At 35.4% G+C, this 13373-nt stretch overlaps 1 non-coding gene across 1 annotated transcript; it reads right to left on the bottom strand.

Annotated features, from left to right (window-relative positions):
• Window positions 1–7709: 7709 nt before the first annotated feature.
• On the bottom strand, window positions 7710–7811 carry LOC122086840. Its single transcript, XR_006142543.1, has one exon. It is a non-coding gene; the product is annotated as a small nucleolar RNA R71 (small nucleolar RNA).
• Window positions 7812–13373: the final 5562 nt, after the last annotated feature.

Below are 13373 nucleotides of genomic sequence, written 5' to 3'. Positions count from 1 at the left end.
AGGCCTTTTGGGAACAATTATTTTAACATTACAAGAGACATAACTATCATGAAGAGCTAATCATAATCTATATAGTCCATAAGACATAGTATAATAACCAACTTTATTTGAATTGAAGAATAAATTAACCATAGTGTTCTTTATTTCAAAATGGTAACCACACAAGTCTAAAACTGAAACGAAAATTAAATTTTGCCCAAAGGACGGTATATAAAAAATGTTTCTTAACATCAATTTAAAACTAGCGTCTATAATTAAAATGACATCACCCACGAATTCTACATCAGCTTGTTCATTGTTCCCCATAGTGAGCTTTAATTCATCTTTATTTAGCTTCTTCCGATTTATGAATCCCCATATGGTAAAAACAACATGATTAGTTACACCACTATTTAGCCACCAAGAGCTGGATGGCGCTTCTAACAAATTGGATTCACAAACATGTGCCAAAGAATCATTACTTCTATGCTCATGTTTAGATAACCAAGTCGTGTACTTAGGGCATTCCTTTTTCATATGACCCTTTTTCTTACGAAAGAAACAATGGCCACCCTCCTTCTTAAAAGAGGGTTTCCTAGGACCCAAATTTCTAGATTGACCAAACTCCTTATTGGTCTCCTGAGCAACTTTATTAGTATGAGATTTAAGCTATTTAACTTTATGAAAACTGGAGCTAGAAGCAAACAAGGTTATATGGGTTTTCTCATTTTTCAGTTTTTCTTCCTTAGTAACAACTTTAGAGATCAAGTCAATAATGGTCCAAGATTCATCTTGAAAGTTATAATTGGTTTTGATAATCCCAAATTCAGAATGAATGATATTTAAGGCTTGATGGACAATGCAAGGATCAGGAAGAGAAATATTTAAGACTTTGAGTTTGGTTTGGTAATCCATCATTCGAATTATATAGTCCCTAACACCTCTAGAACCATCATACCTCAAATTGAAAAGTTCATGCAGAAGACTTACTATTTCAGTATTCAATGAAACTCGGTTCCTGAGTGCCATTGCATCCATTATCTCCTTAGCAGTGCAATCAGTAGGCAAACCATTTTTTAGGTGATCTTTGATAACCTCTTTATGGACAATAAACAGATGAGATTTTTTTTTTACCCATACATCCTGCACTAATTTTTCATCATTAGTGCTCTGATCAGTGAGATCTGTTGGTTTATTCATAATAAGGGATGTGTGAACATCTCCATTTACATGGAAAACAACACATCCTCTTTCCATTTCTTGTAATTTGACCCAAGTAAAACTTCAATAGTAACCATGTTATTGTTGACAGAAAAGGTGACAGAAAAATAAACAATGTATGTCATTAGCATAATGCGAGTATCGTGTAACTTAAAAAATATATAAGTACACCGATTAAGAGTTCACAAACATCATTATATAAACACATTTGGGCTAAATTCATAACATGAAATTGTAGAACCCTCCACATATCAGTGACCATGAAAACATATTCCAACATTTGATAGGTTATCACCTTTGGGTGTTTAGACTACTTGGGTTAGTCAATTCTCAACCATATGCTATCTATGTGACCCTCAAAGTACTAATACACAATCACCTCCTTTGGGTGTATGACTATGTATTAGAACTAGAGACATCCCACTACCATATAAGATCGATATTCCATAAATTCGATCAAAAAGACCACTTTGGTGGCTACAACTTAATCAAATTTATAAAACTCTCTCATACTGGGACATAATTAATCACTCACATCAAACCAAATAATATGTAATTTTAGACACGAGGATAAAGGGCTAAAAATTATCCCTAAAATTACATTAGATGGTAATAACATTATTTAATACTTTAATCATCCATTAGAATATTTCTTCATTTATTTTTAATCCCATGAATAGTACCATGGGTACTATTCATTTTCAATAATTAGGGTTTTAAACCTAATAATCTTTACTGATTAGGGTTTCAAAAATAATCATTCTTAATTAATTAGGGTTTTAAAATAATCATCCCTAATCAATTAAGGTTTCTAAAATAATCATCCCTAATTGATTAGAGCCTCCAAAATCTAATCATCTTTAATTCATGGATCCAATCCAAAAATTATAATCCATCACTAATAAATTTGATTATGATTTTAATTAGGGTTTTAAACTTAATCACTCATAATCCATGGATTCAACCCAGAAATTTTAATCTATCCCTTGCAAACATAATTATGGGTCTAAACCTAATTTATGGTGGCTCTGATACCACATATAAGATTAAAATCTCATCAAGATATAATCTCTACACCCAATAGAAAGATTAAGAACACCAAGAACAATGGTATAGAAACTATAAACAATAAAAGCGTACCTTGTTTGGGATCTATAGTAAAACAAAGCGCAGTAAAAAACCTTCTAATCCACGTAGCAAGGTACTTTTCTTCTATTCCCCTATGTTCAATGGATAGACAAGGAACCTGTGCATACAAGGGAGGAAGCCACAAAAAACCCTGTCTCTTTACCTTTCTCCCTCTCTCCATAATGCACGTTGTAAATTATATTAGGGTTAGAGGAGAGGCCTAGCTCTCTATTTATAAAGTTTTTCAATTGACCCACTCATCACAAGTCCAATAGTTAACTAAAGTCCACACTAGCCAGTCCATATTAAACTAATTAAATCCTATATGTCCCACTTAATTAGACTAACTAATTAGTCTGGTTTTATTAAATTACAAAAACCCAATTAATATAAAGCCCACATAGAAATATTCTAATATCTCTCTCTCCTCCCCTGCCATTTTCTTTGTTTGAGTCGTCAATCCTCTTCAATGAAATCAGTTATACAACTCTCTGTGTTTTGATCTTTTCTTAAGTTTTCTCTTCATAGAAATGGAGTTTATAGTTTACAGATCATACGGGTTTCTTAATATCAATTATCTTTGAAGTTTGAACATTGATTTCCATTTTATTTTTGATCATCAATACAGTAATAAATACTAAAGCCACATTAACATCTCAAAATGAGGAATCTGTAATGAATCAAGTATAAGGATGTTGTTCTTCTACTTTCAAGTTTCAAAGGGTCAGAGATTTTCTTTGCCGGATTTTCAATTTTGAACTTTCAACTTCTAAAGCTTCAATTGAAAGTCTTTGAACTATGCGAGAAAAGGGAGGGAGAAAAAAAGCAGAGTTTTCTCATTCAAATAAATAGCCGCTCTCTGTGTCATACCTAAAGAAGAAGAAATGCACCTTCCCGGCACCAAGTTCATTTATGGTTCGCAGAGAGAACTGAAAAAATTGAGAAATGAGAACCTAATCTAGGGCTCTAATCATGACCTCTGGCGCTTCAATGAAGAAGATGATTGGAGAAATTGCAGGTTCTAAGCTTCTTCTCCATGAACTGAATGGAAAAGGTGAAGTGGGTTTGATCGACAGAGTATGGTATGGGGAAGAGGGGTTTATGTCATTAAGCGTATAATGGGTATTTTATGTTTAGGAGGGTAGTTTAGGCATTATGAGAAAAAACTGGTTGACTTAACAGCCATTTCAAACGGTTGAGGATGTTAGATAGAATCATTTTGTTTGGGGGGAGGTGAGTGATATTTTCCTTTTAAATCAATTAAATTATGCTTAAAAAAAAATGAATGTTCAAATAACAATCACCACCATCTCAACTGTACATATCACATAACCTTAGCACTAAATACAAATAGTATTAATTTTTTTTTTTAAATATAAGTAGTATTAAAGGGGGTCGGGCTAAGTTGGGATTAAATGAGTCGGTTAAAGTCGGGCTTGTAAATGTGTCGGGCCGGTTGGGCTAGGTGGCTGCACCATGTACTACCTATTTAAGAACGTGTTGGGCTCAAGCCTAACATATTTATTAATCGAGCCGGTCTAGGTCGGGCCATAAATGTGTCAGGCTCGGTCGGGCCTACCGATGCAGATTTGGAATTAACACCCCTATTGGATTGGTATTGGTCTCAACCGATACTAATTCGGACGAGTAATCTCAATGTTACATTCTTCGTTAGGGTTGCGGCACATTGTTTTAGGGATTAAAAAAAATAAAAAACATGCGATACCCGATTGGAACATATGATACCGATATTTTTGAATGAGTTGGATTCGGTTGAGCCCGGATTGGACTTTGAGCTAATCAATACAGTAAACTTTTCAGAACCATTAGCTTTACTCCTAATCTTCCATAGTTGAGCAAACTCCCAAATCAAAGTAAAGTAGAGGAATAATTTTTTTTTTTTTTTTTTTTTGTTTTCTTAAACCTTCCATTATCATAATAACCACATCTCTCATTTACACCTAAAATTCTGAATTTATGGAATACTGAAAATTTTCTTCTAGTTTTTATCCTTTCCCATTTAATGTTTACTAAAACCAGAGTGTTAAATGTTAAGGTATCATGGCATTCCCAATCCATTTGAGCATCAAACCTTTCCTGGGACTGCAATGATCCATTCCTAATCCATTTATTATCTCAATCTGCAAGTGTAACCCAAGCAAGCATTCTTTGAGGCTAACAACCCCAGCCACCAGTAACTTGAGATGCGTCAACTTTTGTCATTCACAAAGTCACATGATATAGGAAAATTTGTTAACCACAACAGAACACATATTCTGCTCCATACCCTTGCAATCATATATAGAATTGCATAATTGGGGGACACATCAGCTATGTCAATATTTATCAATTCATAGTTTCTTCAAAAAGTATACAAAAGTAATGTTTCTTGACACTGGCTGCATAGATGGTCTTCAACTCATAAGTCAAATGTACATGCATACTAAACCTTATAATGACTATCTAACAAACTTTTCATAAACATTAAGGAACCCGAGGGTCAACTCCAAACGAAGAACACATGTTATCCTTGCCAACCAACTCAAAAATCTTCAAAATCTATAGCGAAATGAAGCTCAACCTGAAAAGAAAAAAAAATCGTTAAGTATAATGAGTAGTTCATATGATTTCTAGTAAGGTATTTTTCAATAAAGAGGCCAACTATCCCCCAAACTTCTCAAATTTTCTTGTTGGGGGCCTCCTCGTAACTTTTGTTTTCCTCTTTTTTGTTTCCATGGCCTACACAATGGAAGGGACAACACTCAGGGCCAGCGGGAGCTTGGACGCAGAATTACTGAATGGGAGGCGGCTAAAGCCACTTCTTTTTTTTCTTTCTCCCATGCTTTCCGTTGGTCAACAACCAACCACAGCTCTCTATAGTTCTTCACTACTCATACAGGAAGGAGTCTCTTTCTATCTAGAGGGCCATTCTTATTGGGGCTGGCTACCCCACATTTGCTATAATGTATGACTTTCTTCTTCGCGATTGCCTTAGACATTCTTCTCTTACTTTTGGACCTCCCTCGCATACGACGAATTGGTGGTGGTAAGTGATGAGCACATTTATGTGTGCAATCTAGTGTAGTAAAACATGCATTTTACATATTTAGAATGGAGTTACCTTGGGTTTTACTCTCTTTTTGTAAGTTTTATAATTTCAAGGCCTTAAAGACTATCGGACGTTATATCTCCAATTTTACACATAAATAGGTCATATTTCTTTTCATGGTTGCGAAGATGATGAAATTCTGAGCAAGATGGACGTGTTCAATTGTAAGTATACATTCGTTTGGTCAACTATACAAGTGATTATTCTTTTTATGCCAGAAAAAAATAATGGATTAGAACTGAACCAAGATGCAGAACCAACCCATCTGCAGTTGTCCCAAGGTTATAAGAAATATTCTAAATACCAATAAGGATCGATGGACCACATCCTTAAGTAATTGAAGATTCATTTTTGGTAACAACAACTACCTAACGTAGTGGATGAGTTGTGGTGTACAAAATTCCTTGCTTATTAGAAGGTCTCAAGTTCGAACCTCTTAGCTACCATTTTGTTGAGGTTTTTTTTATAATATTTTATCTCTCCTACTCATCACTTAAAGGAGGTCAGCCAAGATGGTTGTACGCAACTTTGAAGAAGAGAGAGAGAAAATAAAGAGAAAAAATAGGAAAGAAGAAAAAAAAAAAGAGAAAAGACAAGGGCATTGATGGAATTTCCTATTAAAATAGAATATTATCTAAATCCAAGCAAGAAAAATTGGCCAAAGGGGGTTTCTTGCACAAGAAGAGAGAGAAAAATAGAAAAATAGAGAAAAAAAGGTAAGGAAAATCGTGGGAGATCTCTCTCCACACATTTTCTCTCTTCTCTCTCCACTTCATCAACAAGATAAAAAAAAAAAAAAATCTTTTTTTTTAGAAGCTAAAATCGTTAGCTTCCCTCCTCCATTCTCTATATAATAGAATTAACACAAGGGGAGGAGGCATTTCATTCTTCTTCTAGGGTTTTTTCTTAGTTACTCTATCTCTTTCTCTAGTTTTCTCTTTCTCTAGCTCTAGTTCTAGGTTTATGCTTTAAACACTTTTATAAGTTCTTTTTATTCAATTAATGCAAGCACTTTTGTTTTTTAATTTAGTCTTTTATTTTTATTATTTAAATAATTGAAGTTGTAATTTTCAAGTTCTAGTTCTAGGCTTAGTTCTGGGTGACAAGAATAAGCTATGAAGCATGTCTTTCAAGTTCAAATTTTTTCTTCAGATTTATTTTCTCTAGTACTAGAAATTTCAGATTTGGTTTATTCCAGATCTGGTTTTTAATACTGGTAGTATCTCAAATCGATCAAGTTTTCAGTTCAAAGGTTGAAGTTCAAGTAAGTAGGCTCCTTCAGTAGTCTTCTCTCCCCCCTCTCATTCCCTCTTCAAACTACCATTTCTTTCTTAATTTAGGATTTTAATTTTAGTCGTTACATTATTACTATCCCTTTCCCCTAAGGTTCATGGCTAGTGTATGAGTTGGTTTTTCCCCTCCTAACCATAGAATCATCATTTTATTGTTTTTATTTTATTTGTCTCATTTTCTCTAAAGCCAAGTAGAGTAACCCTTGTAAGAGTGACTCTCTGGTCAAGTAGGGAAGCTCATCCTTTTTTTTTTTATTGAATTCCTGAGAAGAACAACTTGCAATAATAGTTGTATCGATGGAGGTTGTCATGCCTCACAATATGATAAAGACAGGTTTTGCCCTATAATAGTACCTCAGGAATTGACCTGAGCAACCCTGGATCCCTGCCGATAAGTTCCCAAAAAGCAAAAAAAAAAATATTTTTTTAAAAAAAGTTTTGCTATCATTTCTTTTGTGCTTTTCTTACTCCAGTTGTGGCTAGTTTTCTATTGCCTGAGTGTTAGAAAGGTACGTAATACTAAGAATCGATTAGAAAGAAGATATCTAACAAGTAGTGACCATATACATTTTCTCTCTTTAAAACCGTTTAATATGGGAGATCAACATCAAAACCCTTCACCTAAATCTTTGAAAGATAGATTCTACCCTGCTAGAACAACCCAACCTTCCTGCATAGTTCTACCAGAAGCCCAAGGTAATAATTTTAAACTCAAATCTCAATACATCAATATGTTGTCCCACTTCCATGGGTTGACATTTGAAGACGCATACATATTTCTAAGGGAATTTAAAGAGGTATGTGTTCTAATTAAGATCCAACAACTTTCTGATGATGCTGTTAAGCTTAGGTTTATCACTTTTGTATTAAAAGATCAAGCTAAAAAGTGGTTATATGGGTTATCCACAAATTCCATAACCTCATGGGAATAGTTCATAGTTGTCTTCCTTAAGAAGTTTTTTCCAACTCACAAGGCCAATAAGCTTAGAAGTGATATCTTTCAGTTTAGGCAAAAGCCTAGTGAGTCATTTTCCAAACTTATGGAGTAAGGATCTACTCCAAGAATGCCCTCACCATGGCCTAGACTTATGTCATTTATGTCAAATAATTCATGAGAGTATTGATTACCCAACTAAACAAATGATACAGTCTATGTGCCCTGAGGGATTCACATCCTTTACAGATGAAGGAAAGGCATGGGAATTCTTACTTGACGTAGCTGACAAAACCCATGAGTGAGAATCAACCCAAGAGAGTGAAAGAACGATGGAGGAAAAGGATATTTTGTGGATGGGATAGTAGCCAAGGAAACTCATTTTGATAGCCTAATTAAGAGAATTGAGGCTATTGTTCCTAGAGAGCCATCATTAGTCAATTTTGTTAAGATTTGTGCTTGGTGCCAATCCCCTGGACATGTTATAGAAGAATGTCCCAACACCTCTGGGGGCACTTCTAATGATACTGTTAATGCCTTATACCAGAATAATCCATATAGTAACACTTACAATCCAGGATGGAGAAATCATCCAAATTTCTCTTGGAATCAGGGAAACTAAGCAGGGCCTTCCAATTTTCATAATCAATGTCAACCTAGACCCCAAAGACCTCCCTTTGTATAATAATATTTTTCCCAAAATATTTTTTCTAGTTCAAATATAGGACCTCAGGTTCATTTTCATAGCGCCCCTCTCCTATCATCTTATCAGCAACCCCCTGGGTTTACCAAACTGGAGAGGTAAGTAGAATAAGTGACTTGAAAAAAAATATGGCCCTTCTCATGACAAACCATAAAAATCTTACGAGAAAACTCACCCAAGTTATCTCAATTATGTGTGAGAGGGAAAAAGGAACTTTACCCAGTCAATCAGAGCCTAACCCTAGGCATCATCAGCCTGTTAGTTCACAAGCACCAACTAATGCACTATTGAGTATAGTACAAGGTCAGACCTAATAAGGGCCCTCTAACCAATGTAATGTTGTTTATGCCCTTAGGAGTGGAAGAGAGTACCAACAGAGCATTCCTAAATCTTCTCCATCTATTACTCCTATTAACTCTCCTTCAATTGATGACACAAGTATAACTCTTGTTCCAGGTTTGTCTGATGAACATAAAGATTCTTTTGAAATTAAATATGATCTAGTTGAGAAAAAAATTGATTTTGCTTAAAAAGGACAAATCCCTAACAGTCATTATGTTCCTCCTGTCCCATTTCCTAATCGCTTGGTAAACAAAAGGAAGATTGCTTCCATGGATAAAATTTTAGAAGTCTTTAAAAAAGTAGAAGTGAACATCCCTCTTTTGGATGCCATATCCTAGATCCCTGCATATGCAAAGGTACTGAAAGATTTGTGGACTCACAAACGTATCACTAGTGTGCCCAAAAAAGTGTTCTTGGTGGTAACATTAGTTCCATAATTACTCAGCATATAGTAGCCAAGTATAAGGATCTAGGGAGTCCTATCATATCTTATGTCATAGGTAACATCTACATTGAGCATGCCTTACTTGACCTTGGCGCAAGTGTGAATCTTTTACCTTACCATGTGTACAAGCAACTAGGATTAGGAGAATTGAAAACCACTGGAACTACTCTTCAGTTGGCAGATAGGTCTGTTAAGATTCCTAAAGGGATGGTTGAGGATGTCTTAATAAAGGTGGGGGAATTTATTTTCCCTGTTGATTTCATTGTATTAGATACCAAGCCCTTCTTAACTAAGGATGAGATCCCAATACTTCTAGGAAAACAATTTTTGGCTACCAATATTCCATTAATCAACTGCCGGAATGGTTTCCTAAGGTTATCTTTTGGTAACCAAATTGTTAAGTTTAACATGTTTCGGATAGGTAAACAACCACATATGGAAGAAGAGATCAATATGCTTGAGGATTTTCTAGATTTTTCTGATGATTTAATTACCGACTTTGATATTGATTTTGATTTAGAATTCCAGGAGTGTATGGATGAGTTGAATGATGATAGTGAAAATTTCTTTTCTGAAGTTTTGAGTCTTCACACACCTGTGGAGCCCTTAGGACCCCTTTCTAATTTCATTCCCAAACCTTCTATAGTTGAGCCTCCTAAGCTAGATTTTAAGGAGTTGCCATCTAATTTGAGGTATACTTTCCCAGGGCCTGACTAGACTCTTCCTATAATAATTTCTTCAAATTTGATTTCTAGCCAGGAAGAGGAGTTACTTAAAGTGTTAAAAGATAATAAGAAAGCCCTAGGTTGGACTATGGTTGATATCAAGGATATAAGCCCTTCTATTATGCAACATCATATATATCTTATGAAGGATTTCAAACTATCCACGGAACCCTAAAGAAGAGCTAACCAGTGATGATGAAGCCGTTAAGAAAGAGATCCTAAAGTGCTTGGATTATGGAATAATTTATCCTATTTTTGACAACCAATGAGTAAGCCCAGTTCATATAGTGCCTAAGAAGTTTGTGGTGACTGTAGTTCCCAATGCCAATAATGAACTAATTTCAACCCGTGTCCAATCAGGGTGGAGAGTGTGCATAGACTACAGAAAACTTAATGTGACAACCTGGAAGGACCACTTTCCATTGTCATTCATTGACCAGATATTAAAAAGGTTAGCTGGACATGAATACTATTATTTTCTTGATGGATGTTCCGTTATAACCAGATCCCAACTGCTTTAGAGGACTAACATAAGACCACTTTTACATACCCATATGGAACATTTGCTTACAAGCGTATGCCCTTTGGGCTTTGCAATGCCCCTGTTACGTTTCAACGATACATGATGAGCACATTTTCTGACATAGTCAAAAAATTCTTAGAAGTATTTATGGATGAATTTTCAATTAATGGAAATTTCTATTCTGAATGTCTTCATCATTTTTCCCTAGTTTTGAAAAGGTGCATATCTAAGAATTTGGTTTTGAATTGGGAGAAATATCATTTTATGGTAAAATCTGATATTGTTTTAGGCCATGTAATATCCAAGGAGGGAATTAAGTTAGATAGAGCCAAAATGGATTTAATTGGTAATTTACCACCTCCTCAATCTATTAAGGACGTCTGATCTTTTCTAGGGCATGTGGATTTCTATAGAAGATTTATTAAGAACTTTAGTCAATTAGCCCAACATCTCACTTCATTACTTCTCAAATATCAAACTTTTAAGTTTTCTAAAGAGTGCGTAGAATCCTTCCAACAACTTAAGAAGGATTTGACCAATGCACCCATTGTTCAACCACCTGTTTGGACTAAACCTTTTGAGTCGATGTGTGATGCTTCGGATTTTTTCATGGGAGTGGTTTTGGGTCAAAGAATTAATAAGTTACCCACTGTCATTTACTATGCGAGTAGGACCTTAAATGATGCACAACTCAATTATACAACCACTGAAAAATAATTTTTAATTGTTGTGCTTACATTAGAAAAGTTTCGGTCTTACTTAGTTGGTTCACATGTGGTGATGTATATTGATCACTCTGCTCTTAGATACCTAGTTCCAAAGAAGGATGCCAAAGCCCGTCTCATTAGGTGGGTTTTACTTTTGCAAGAGTTTGATTTAGAAATTAGGGATATGAAAGGAGTTGAAAACCTAGTTACAGACCATTTATCCTGGCTTCCCAATTCCTTGACTGTCGATTCTCTAGTCAACGAGAACTTTCCAGATGAATAGTTATTTGTAGTGTCCAGTGAACCATGGTTTGCTAACATTGTCAACTTCTTAGTTTCAGGTATGACTCCGGATCACTGGTCCACCCAAGATAAATATAGGTTTCATTCCCAAGTTAAACATTTTTTCTAGGATGATCCTTATTTGTTTAAGATATATTGGGATCAAATTATCTGACGATGTATTCCTGATCATGAGCAACATTCTATTCTCTCTTTTTTCCATGATTATGCATGTGGTGGACACTTTGAACCTAAGAAGACTGTCACAAAGGTTCTCCAATGTGGATTTTATTGGCCCACTCTTTTTAGAGATGCTTTTGATTTTTGTAAGGTTTATCTCACCTGCCAGTCTTTTAGCCGTATCAATAAGAGGAACATGATATCCCTCAACCCTATTTTGGTAGTTGAGATCTTTAATGTATGGGGCATCGATTTCATGGGACCATTCTCTAATTCCTTTGAGAATTTATACATACTTTTGGCTATTGATTACGTTTCTAAATGGATAGAGGTCATACCTTGTAAATCTAATGACCACAAAGTGGTGGTCCACGTTCTTAAAGATAACATTTTTTCCCGCTTTGGTGCACCACGTACAATAATTAGCGATAGTGGTACTCATTTTTGTAATCGACCTTTTGAGGCCTTAATGAAAAAGTATGGGATCACCCATAAGTTATCTATCCCTTATCACCCCCAAATTAGTGGCCAAGTGGAGGTGTCTAATAGGTAGATCAAACAAATTTTGGAGAAAACTATTAATCCCAACTGTAAGGATTGGTCACTTAGGTTCATTGATGCCTTGTGGGCCCATCAGACTGCATTCAAAACCGACCTTAGTCAGTCTCCCTACCATTTGGTGTATGAAAAAGCTTGTCACTTACCAATTGAGTTGGAGCATAAGGCCTTTTGGGCCATCAAGAAGCTCAACTTTGATTTGTCTGATGTGGGAATTCATCGTAAGCTCTAACTATCTGAGTTTGAGGAACTTAGGAATAATGCCTATGAAAGTTCTAGGATTTACAAGAAAAAGATCAAAGCTTCCATGATAAGCACATTCCGTGTAAATCTTTTACAATTGGTGATAAGGTCTTATTATACAACTCTCGATTGTATCTTTTCCTTAGTAAGCTTAGATCCCGATGGGATGGACCGTTTATTGTCCATAATGTATATCCCCATGGGAATGTGGAGATTATGAATCCAAGAACAGGGGTAATTTCAAAGGTTAATGGTCAACGATTCGTTTGAAATCGTTCCTCGAGTTTCCTACTACTGGTAGTGAAGAGGTCATGGATCTCCATGAACCTCTTTACACTGATGACTAACTTTTAATCAGGTATGACCCTCTTGCATTGTCTTTGCTTTTAATTCTTTCCATGCATTGAGGACATTGCATAACTTAAGTGTGGGGGAGGGAAACCAGTTTTTGCTCTTTCCACTTTGTTTTGTTCATTTTTCTTTTTATTTTTGAGCTTGCTAAGGATGAAGTCCTACTTTGGCGTTTGACTAATGATCATACCGTTAGGTTGCTTGATGTATATAAAAATAAAAGTTTTGATTAAGGTACCCATTTTGAACTTATAAAAACACTGTTGAGAAGAAAGAAACAAGTCTGTGTCTTGAGATGGGACTTTCTTTTGAAAAATAAGAGACCCTTGTTTTATGGTGTTGGACCAGATGTAAGTCTATGGGTTCCTTATACTTTTGATTTAGAGTTGAGACATTCTTTTTAATTTGGCATGAGTTGGCAAATGCATAATTTTAAATGAAGTGTGAAATGAGGTATAAAGAAGAATAAGAGTTGATTCCCTTGGAACTAGATAGGGCATTGTGCCTCAGGAAACGTGGTGTCTTGATCAAAATCCTAAGGAGGACACTTCTGAAAGAACTCTAGCATCATTGTCTTTGTGGGCATATGCAAAAAATGAAACTACATAGTAACTTGGGTGTCTGGTGTTTGCTCCACCATATCATTCGGGC

Source organism: Macadamia integrifolia, chromosome 1 (genome assembly GCF_013358625.1).
Source record: "Macadamia integrifolia cultivar HAES 741 chromosome 1, SCU_Mint_v3, whole genome shotgun sequence".
In the NCBI taxonomy this organism is placed as follows: domain Eukaryota; kingdom Viridiplantae; phylum Streptophyta; class Magnoliopsida; order Proteales; family Proteaceae; genus Macadamia; species Macadamia integrifolia.
Note: the sequence above shows the minus strand (reverse complement) of the source record. Positions and strands in the feature narration are given on the sequence as shown.